General features: G+C 37.4%; 1 long non-coding RNA gene across 4 annotated transcripts; it reads right to left on the bottom strand.

The window, feature by feature from the left end:
- Positions 1-261: 261 nt before the first annotated feature.
- Positions 262-7,317, bottom strand: LOC139044047 (uncharacterized). Of its 4 annotated transcripts, none has more exons than XR_011501110.1 (3): positions 7,210-7,317; positions 3,479-3,615; positions 262-592 (listed from the first exon to the last, which is right to left on the bottom strand). It is a non-coding gene; the product is annotated as an uncharacterized lncRNA (long non-coding RNA). The 4 variants fall into 4 exon arrangements; XR_011501109.1 differs by having other exon boundaries at positions 7,176-7,311; XR_011501108.1 differs by lacking the exon at positions 7,210-7,317 and adding an exon at positions 6,473-6,608.
- Between the last annotated feature and the right edge of the window lie 662 nt (positions 7,318-7,979).

Raw genomic sequence — 7,979 nt, 5'->3', positions numbered from 1 at the left:
TAAAACTGTGGCGGCAACAGTCACTCAGAGCGAGCTGTTGGCCAGCAGAACGCCACACCGAACTCGGTCTTTCCCCTGTTAATCTGATATCGTGGTAGTACATTAAAGAGTATTTCTCCCCACACAGATTAAGATAATGATGGAGTGTTTGAAGCAAAAAGAAGAAGATAGAGAAATCAGGCTAGAAATGTAGAACATTACCACCTACATGGAAAGGGTAATGGCTGAAAATGCTGTTTAAAGAAATAACCACACTTTAAGTTCTGTTACATTTTAAGCTTAAATATTATATATTTCAATATCTATCTTGATAAAAGCAGCCTCTGGTACAGCTTTCTAATCATATATTTAGCATTCTCTCTTTTCACCTCTAAACTTCTTCAGAGGGCTCTCCTCGAACTTCTCCATCATTATTTTGATGTGCAGCTTTCTGGAGAAGCCTGGGGCCCAGCAAACCAATGAGGAGACTTCCAATTGGGGCTGTGATGAGGATGGACAAAAATGCCACTGTCAACACATCCATTCCATATTCTTCTAATTGTTTCTCTCCATGTGACCTTGCTGTGTCCAAGGCCACGGATCCTATTGCAGCCTGTAAAAGTTTAATGGTAAAGTTGGACACAGGCATATAAGACAGGCACATAGAAAAAAGGTGAATTATTTTATCATTTGCAAAAACAAACTGCTTGTTCTTTTGTTCAACTAAGAAAGTTCTTTCTTTCAAAGTGTACTGCAATTGGTTTTGGTATTCTGAAAATTCTCCTGCCCTGGCATGGGGAAGGGATGGTGATTCATATGTACTTAGTTGCAGAAGGCAGGGTTACAAAAATATCAGGCAAATATATTTCAAAACACAAGGTAAATACAGCCTCATGATATAATTGACTATAAGACGATTCTGTATACTAAATTCCTTATGAGTAAAGAAAGTCACTGGTCATCTCACTCTTTTATCTTCAGGAATCTGGAATTAAAAAAGAACAAGATGAAAAAGTGCAGTGAGCCCTGTGGCCGAGTGGTTAAGTTTGCATATTCCACTTCAGCGGCTGAGAGTTTTGCTAGTTTGGGGGTGGACATGGTACCGCTCATCAGGCCATGCTGAGGCGGCGTCCCACATAGCGCAACCAGAGGCACTCACAACTAGAATGTACAACTGTGTACTGAGGGGCTTTGGGGAGAAGAAGAAGAAGAAAAAAGAAGATTGGCAGCAGATGTTAGCTCAGATACCAATCTTTTAAAAAAAGTGTAGTGATACTTACTGGAAGATGGCAAAGTTTTAAATGAAAAAACATAAGAATATGTATTGCTATAGAGCTAAACTAATTGTTAAACATAAAGAAACCTGAAAGTGGTAGGCACTGTCAAAACTTGAAGGTAATCTTATTAGGTATTTGGTGAACTCTTTGCCTTAGGTCTTGGTGAAATGTTTTATTTAAAATTTGTCTACTGGGAAGTATTATGAAAACCTTCATTTTCTTTTAGAGGCAAAATGCCATATTAGTGCACTTGGGAAAATAATATATTAATCAATCTGGTTATTCCCTTATTCCACAAAACACAACAATGTTGTCCTCTAGGACAATGAATCAGAAGAGAGAATGCTGGTGTGGATGAGACACAATGGCAGAGACTACTAATTGCCCACAAATATCTGAATGCCCCTTTTCCCTTCTAAACTAGAACTCCTGAGTGTTAGCTGGTCACATTGCTGTCCAAACCAAGACTTTTTTTCATCCTTCTTTGCAACTAGATGAAGCTATATATCTAAGTTCTGGCCACTGAGAGGTGAGCAGAAGTGATAAATGCTACTTTTGGATTGTTCCCTGAAGAGAAATGGACACTTGCACATCATTCTTTTTCCCCTTCCCCCTGATGAGAAATGGTGAACTGATGGAAGGCACATGCTGAGGACAGTGTCACCCTGCCAGCTCTGGAGTGTCCATGCTGGACTGCTGGTGGGAGAGAAGGAAAAATCTATCTCACTTAGTCCCTGTATGTGAGGGCTCTTTGTTATTTCAGGTTCCTTGTACCATAACTAATTCAACATTTCAAGAAGTCTTGGCAAGAACTGCACTCATTACAATGTATATTTCTCTTTCAGTTCTCCGTTGTGTGTGTATGTTTTGAGGTTTGTAGGTATGCTGATTTAAAATATATTGTGATTTAAAATATATTTCTTACAGCAGGTCATGGACCAAAAAGTTTGAAGAACACTAATATGGAAAAAAACATACAAGAAAGTCTTGTTTCTTAGGCAGTGGCAAAAGAAGAAAAAAGAAAATTCCATACAATACTTGCTTCACAGTACATACATTATTCACCACATCCAAGATAATTTCTCCTTATTATAAATTTGCTTTGACAGCAGGAAAGTGCTGTCTTTCAAATTTTAACCTTTAGAAACAAATCTTTCAAACCAAAGCTACTAGAGTAATTATTTTGATAGTTACCTAATAAAGTTACCAGAAGTAGTGTAGAAGCTGGAGACACTGAGGGAGAAACTATTCCACTTATTGTACCATATAAACCTCACAGTATTCTTAGCCATTATGTCCCAGACATCTTTCAAAGTCTGATGAAAAAAAAACTTCTCTGGGATAATGCCCAAACCTATAGCCACACCAAATCTGGCATATAGTTACAGAGCATACACAACCCTCAAAGTTTCCTAAATTAAAAATATCTGATTTTCATCTCATGAAATAGAAATTTACATATTTAAATAATTGCAAAATAATCAAGGATGCAACAGTTAAATCTTGTTTGCTATAATTAGTCTGAAAATATACAATACAATCAGGGCTATTTGCAACAAATGATAATCTATACAGTTCTAATTTAATTAGCAATTATAGGTATTCTACCAAATGCATGGTCAATAATTTCAAGCACCTGTTAGTGCCTTGTTAGAGTGCACAAATTTTGGGTCATGTGATTGAGACAACTGACAGGAAGTACAGCTAGTTTGAAAAATTTAATATTAACTAATAATCTAGGAAATCAATAAAGCATTTTCTGAGTTGTTTCTCAATAAATCTTTCTCCATTATATATAAAGACCGAGGTTGAGCATAACTGATCATCAATCATATTGACAGTGAAGTATTTCCAAACACTAACATGGGCCGCGCTATTTCTGTTTCACTCTCTTCTTAGAAGACATCAAAACGAAAAATCTCTAGGTGATTCAGAGAGCTCTGACTGATGAAAATTCAAACTCTTCCCTCCCTCTACTACTGCTTTCTAGTAACATAGGGATTTATTGGATTTTCAGTTGTACCCTGGAGATCTAAAGAAATTTAAATGAGCCATCATATTAAAGGAATCAGCATACCAAAAATAAAACTTTTAGAGTAGATTAGTAAAAATTCTTTTCATAAATCAAACTTTAGTTACTTTTGTTCACCAAATTTGGACAAGCCCTCTTATTCAAAATTTTAAGGGATCATATTGAAATAGGAGTTAAGATCCATCATTACCTGGACTGTGGCCTTTGGAAGCCATGCAAATGAAATAAATATCTTTTCCTTTATGTTAAAACCAGCAAAACACACCATCAGAAATGTAGTCAAAATTCGTATCAGTACTGCAATACCCAGGGTGGCAACACAAAGGCCTGTAAGAAATACTCAATTTTTAGACATAACGAAATACTGGGGAAGAAATGGAATCTCCTGATTATTGATTCAAAATTCTATCAACAGAAATAATCTAAAAACATTAAAAAATTAAAAAGACAAAAATGATTAGGCATAATTTGTCAAAACATCAATATTAAGGATCAATCAGACCATTTGTTTAAAAGAAGGTATTTGCCCTAAATTAAAGCCAGAAATTAACTAAATATATTTGAATTTCCACAAAGGAGATTTGAATGTTATTTATCTTATGCTTTATAGCAAGAACCACACTTTTTCCCATGTGTTTATTTAACAAGAATTTATTAAACTATAACTACGCATAACAGAATTTGGACTAGGTTCTGATACCCAAACACGCATAACGTACAGACTTTGCCTCCATGAACTCCAAAGTCAGAGGAAGACAGAAACATAAAGAACCAAAAGGTGAGTGCAGTGTAAATATACCGGTAAGAGGGCGCAGAAGAGAAAAAACTTAATATTTTCATCAAAGTGGTTGAGAATTCTTTACAGAGGATAAGACCAGAGGTGATATTCAAAATATTTATCAGCAAGTATGGAGGCAATCAGGCAGTCAGAAGAGAGCTGGCTGGGCACTGACCAGTCAGAATAGACACTGGCTTCTACACCTGTTTCCCCATACTGGTGTGTGCACTGACTGCCCATCACCCTGGCTGATGTGTACAGCTACTTCGTTCAGTCCTTCAGAATCCTTTGCTGATAAAGGTAAGTTCATTCTGATTTGCAAAATAAGAGATTGTGACTAGGGCAAGGCAAGCTACCGGACCTGAGAAAGGCAAAGCTAAGGTGAGTACTAGGTAATAGGGTGGTTTTTGAAAAAGTAACATTTGTTGAGTGCTTGCTCTGTGCTAGGTTCTGTATTAAGCTTTAAATGCATCTCTTTACTTAATCTTTACAACCTGTGGAGTAATTATTCTCACTTTACAGTTGAAAAAAAATGAAGATCAGAAAGGATAAATAACTTTCTCAAGTTCAAGAGGCTGGTAAAACACCAGACAGACATTGCTTGATGCTCTATTGTGAATCTGCAACATGGTTTCTTTATGAAAAGGTTCTGTGGCTCTTTATTGGAGGGCATTTTTCCAGCGTGGTAGATTTTCAAAAGTATTTGTTGCCTTAAGTACAAGATACAAAAGGGACGATCCCATTCCCAGGAGGGAGCAGTCTGGGGAGGATGATGAGGAAGCCTTGGACACACTGAGCCTCAAGTTTTGTGGGATTTACAAGTGGTGATGTCCAAGCAGCAACTGGCTATGTTGAATTCGAGATAAAGATTTTGCAATTACATAGTTTATAATCGAAGCCACTGAGTGTAGCTGAGCTCAGAGAAATGATACCCAGCGTGAAGTGTAGAAATCTTTTGAAAGAACTTGGAGGAAGAGCAGCACTTAAGCCATATATAGTGTAAAGGAAGACTCAGAGGGCACTGGAAAATGTAAAAATTCAACGTAAAAAGTGTTGTAAAGAGGTCAATAGCGTCCAATGCTGCTGAGAGATCAAGTCAAGTCAAGACTAACACGTATTTCGTGTATCCAGCAATACGACCGTGGTGAGGGCGGGGCTGGTTGTGGAATGGGGCAGAAGCTGGGCTGAAATGTTCTGAGGGAGGGCATGAGAGTTGAAATGGAAAAGGGGGACACAGTTACCTCTTTAGAAAAGTTTGAAAAGAGGAAGAGAGAGAGTGGTAGGTGAGGGGGGAAGTGAAATGAAGAAGGGATATATATATATATATGTATATATATTTATTCAAATTTTGACTGTGGTAAAATACACGTAAAATTTACCATCTTAACAATTTTTAAGTGTACAGTTCAGCAGCATTAAGTTAAACACTCACATTTTTGTGCAACCAATCTCCAGAACATTTTCATCTTGCAAAGCTGAAACTCTACACCCATTAAACAGCAAGTCCCCATTTCCCCGCCTAAACCCTGGCAGCCACCGCTCTCCTTTCTGTCCTTATGAATTTGACTCCTCTGGATGCCTCACAGGAGTGGGATCATGCGGGATTTGTCTTTCTGTAACTGGCTTATCTTACCCAGTGTAATGTCCTCAGGTTCATCTATGTTGTCACATGCGTCAGAATAGAAAGATACTATTTTAAGATAGGAGAGATTAAAATCTGTTTCAATTCTGCAGAAGAGAAAGCTGTGACAAGGATATCTGAAGATGTGTCAGAAAAAGGGGAGACTCTGTGTGAGATCTAGAAGGAGGTGGCAGGGATGGGATCCCTAGTATGGACGGAATAATACTGTGATGCAAGAAAAGAAGGAAATAATGAGTACAGGTCTTTCTTGATGTACGATGGGGTTACATCCTGATAAACCAATCATAAGTTGAAAGTCAACTTTAAGTCAAAATATTGTAAGTCAAAAATACACTTTGGGCTGGCCTGGTGGCATAGTGGTTAAGTTCGCACCTGCCGCTTCAGCAGCCCAGGGTTCCCAGGCTTGGATCCCAGGTGTGGACCTAGCACCGCTCTCAAGTCATGCCGTGGCGGTATCCCACATACAAATTAGAAGAAGACTGGCACAGGTGTTAGCTCAGCGACAATCTTCCTCAAGCAAAAAGAGGAAGATTGGCAACAGATGTTAGCTCAGGGCCAATCTTCCTCACCAAAAGAAAGAAAGAAAGAAAGAAAAGAAAAAAATGCATTTAATACACCTAACCTACCAAATATCATACCTTAGCCTAGCCTACCTTAAATGTACTAGGAACACTTACATTAGCCTACAGTTAGGCAATCATCCAATACAAAGCCTATTTGATAATAAAATGTTCACTATCTTATGTAATTTCTTGAATACTTACTGAAACTGAGAAACAGAAAGGGTAGAAGTGTATGGGTCGTTTGCCCTCATGATCCTGTGGTGACTAGAGCTGCAGCTCACTGGCGGCTGCCCAGCATCTCGAGAAAGGATCATATGGCATATCGCTAGCCGGGGAAAAGATCAAAATTCAAAATTCGAAGTATGGTTTCTAATGACTGCATATCACTTTCATACCATGGTAAAGTCAAAAAATCCTAAGTCAAACCATCGTCAGTCGGGGACCATCTGTATACGTGTACAAATTAATTTTTGAGTATGGTACTAAAAGTCAACAGTTTTAATATGATGGCTTTTGAATGTATGAATGAATAAAAGAATGAATGAACAAACATTTCTATCCCATGGATACATATTATAGAACTGCCTAATTATCTTTAAAATTCTGGCCCTTGATCAGGACAAGCCTAGATGAACATTCTTATCGTTGGAAAAAAATTTTAAGGCCTGCATTTTCTTGATAGTAGTTAAGAGCGACACTTTTCTTTACAAGCAACAATATTTAAGGCATAAAATTTACTGTCTTAGATTGACAAACATTCTTTTCTAACCAACTGCTTAAAAGATCAGTATTAACTTTTTATATAATTGTGACAATGGGAACCACCAAATATAAACCTACTACAGATACTACAACTGAATATAAAAAGTTGATTTTAGCAAAAACACTACTTTGAAATTCTCACCCACAGTTTCTGGTCTGAGAGATGCAATAGATACCTCTGCTCCAATCAGTCCAAAGAGAAGGGGCTGGAAGATATCCCAGGCCACTGCAGTAATCTTTTCAACCTCTGCCTAAAAGAAACACACATACACATACAGGGATTTTTATTATGTGAAGTTAGAAGATCTAAGAATTTTACTAATTTGAAATCTGAGTCAATTTGACCTGAGATAGGCTTTATCTATGTGGCATCTATAAATAAGAAGGTAGCTAGAATACAGCAAAAAATTGCATAAAGATACTTCTAACAGTTAAGGTATTACATAAGGTGCGTTGGTGTTGGTTTGCAAAAGGATGTTAACTATAAAGAATCTCATCAAGTCATCTCAGGAGGACTTCGACTTCTGAATACATGATGTGTGTGTCCATAATACTTAGTATTACTTTATAGTTAATTTTCACTCAACAATATGATTAAAAGATCTTGTAATATTTATACATATATCTAGAAATGCACCTTATGCTGCATAATAATGTATGATATGGAAGTACCATAGTTTATTCAACCATTTCTTTATTAATAGACCTTTAAGTTGTTTCCAATTTTATTTTATTATAAAAGAATACTGTTTATGACTATCTCAAATCATGCACAAAAATAAAATTCCGGTATAGTGAAGTGCTGTGCCAGTTATTAACTTACTGCCCCTCGGCTCCAAATCCTCCTTTCAATTGTTGCTCTGCAGAAGATGGAGCCAGGGGCTGGCCCAGTGGCCGAGTAGTTAAGTTCGCGCGCTCTGCTTTGGCGGCCGCGGGTTTCGCCAGT

This window comes from Equus asinus, unplaced genomic scaffold (genome assembly GCF_041296235.1).
Source record: "Equus asinus isolate D_3611 breed Donkey unplaced genomic scaffold, EquAss-T2T_v2 contig_541, whole genome shotgun sequence".
Classification (NCBI taxonomy): Eukaryota; Metazoa; Chordata; class Mammalia; order Perissodactyla; family Equidae; genus Equus; species Equus asinus.
This window is presented reverse-complemented; position numbering and strand designations above follow the sequence as displayed.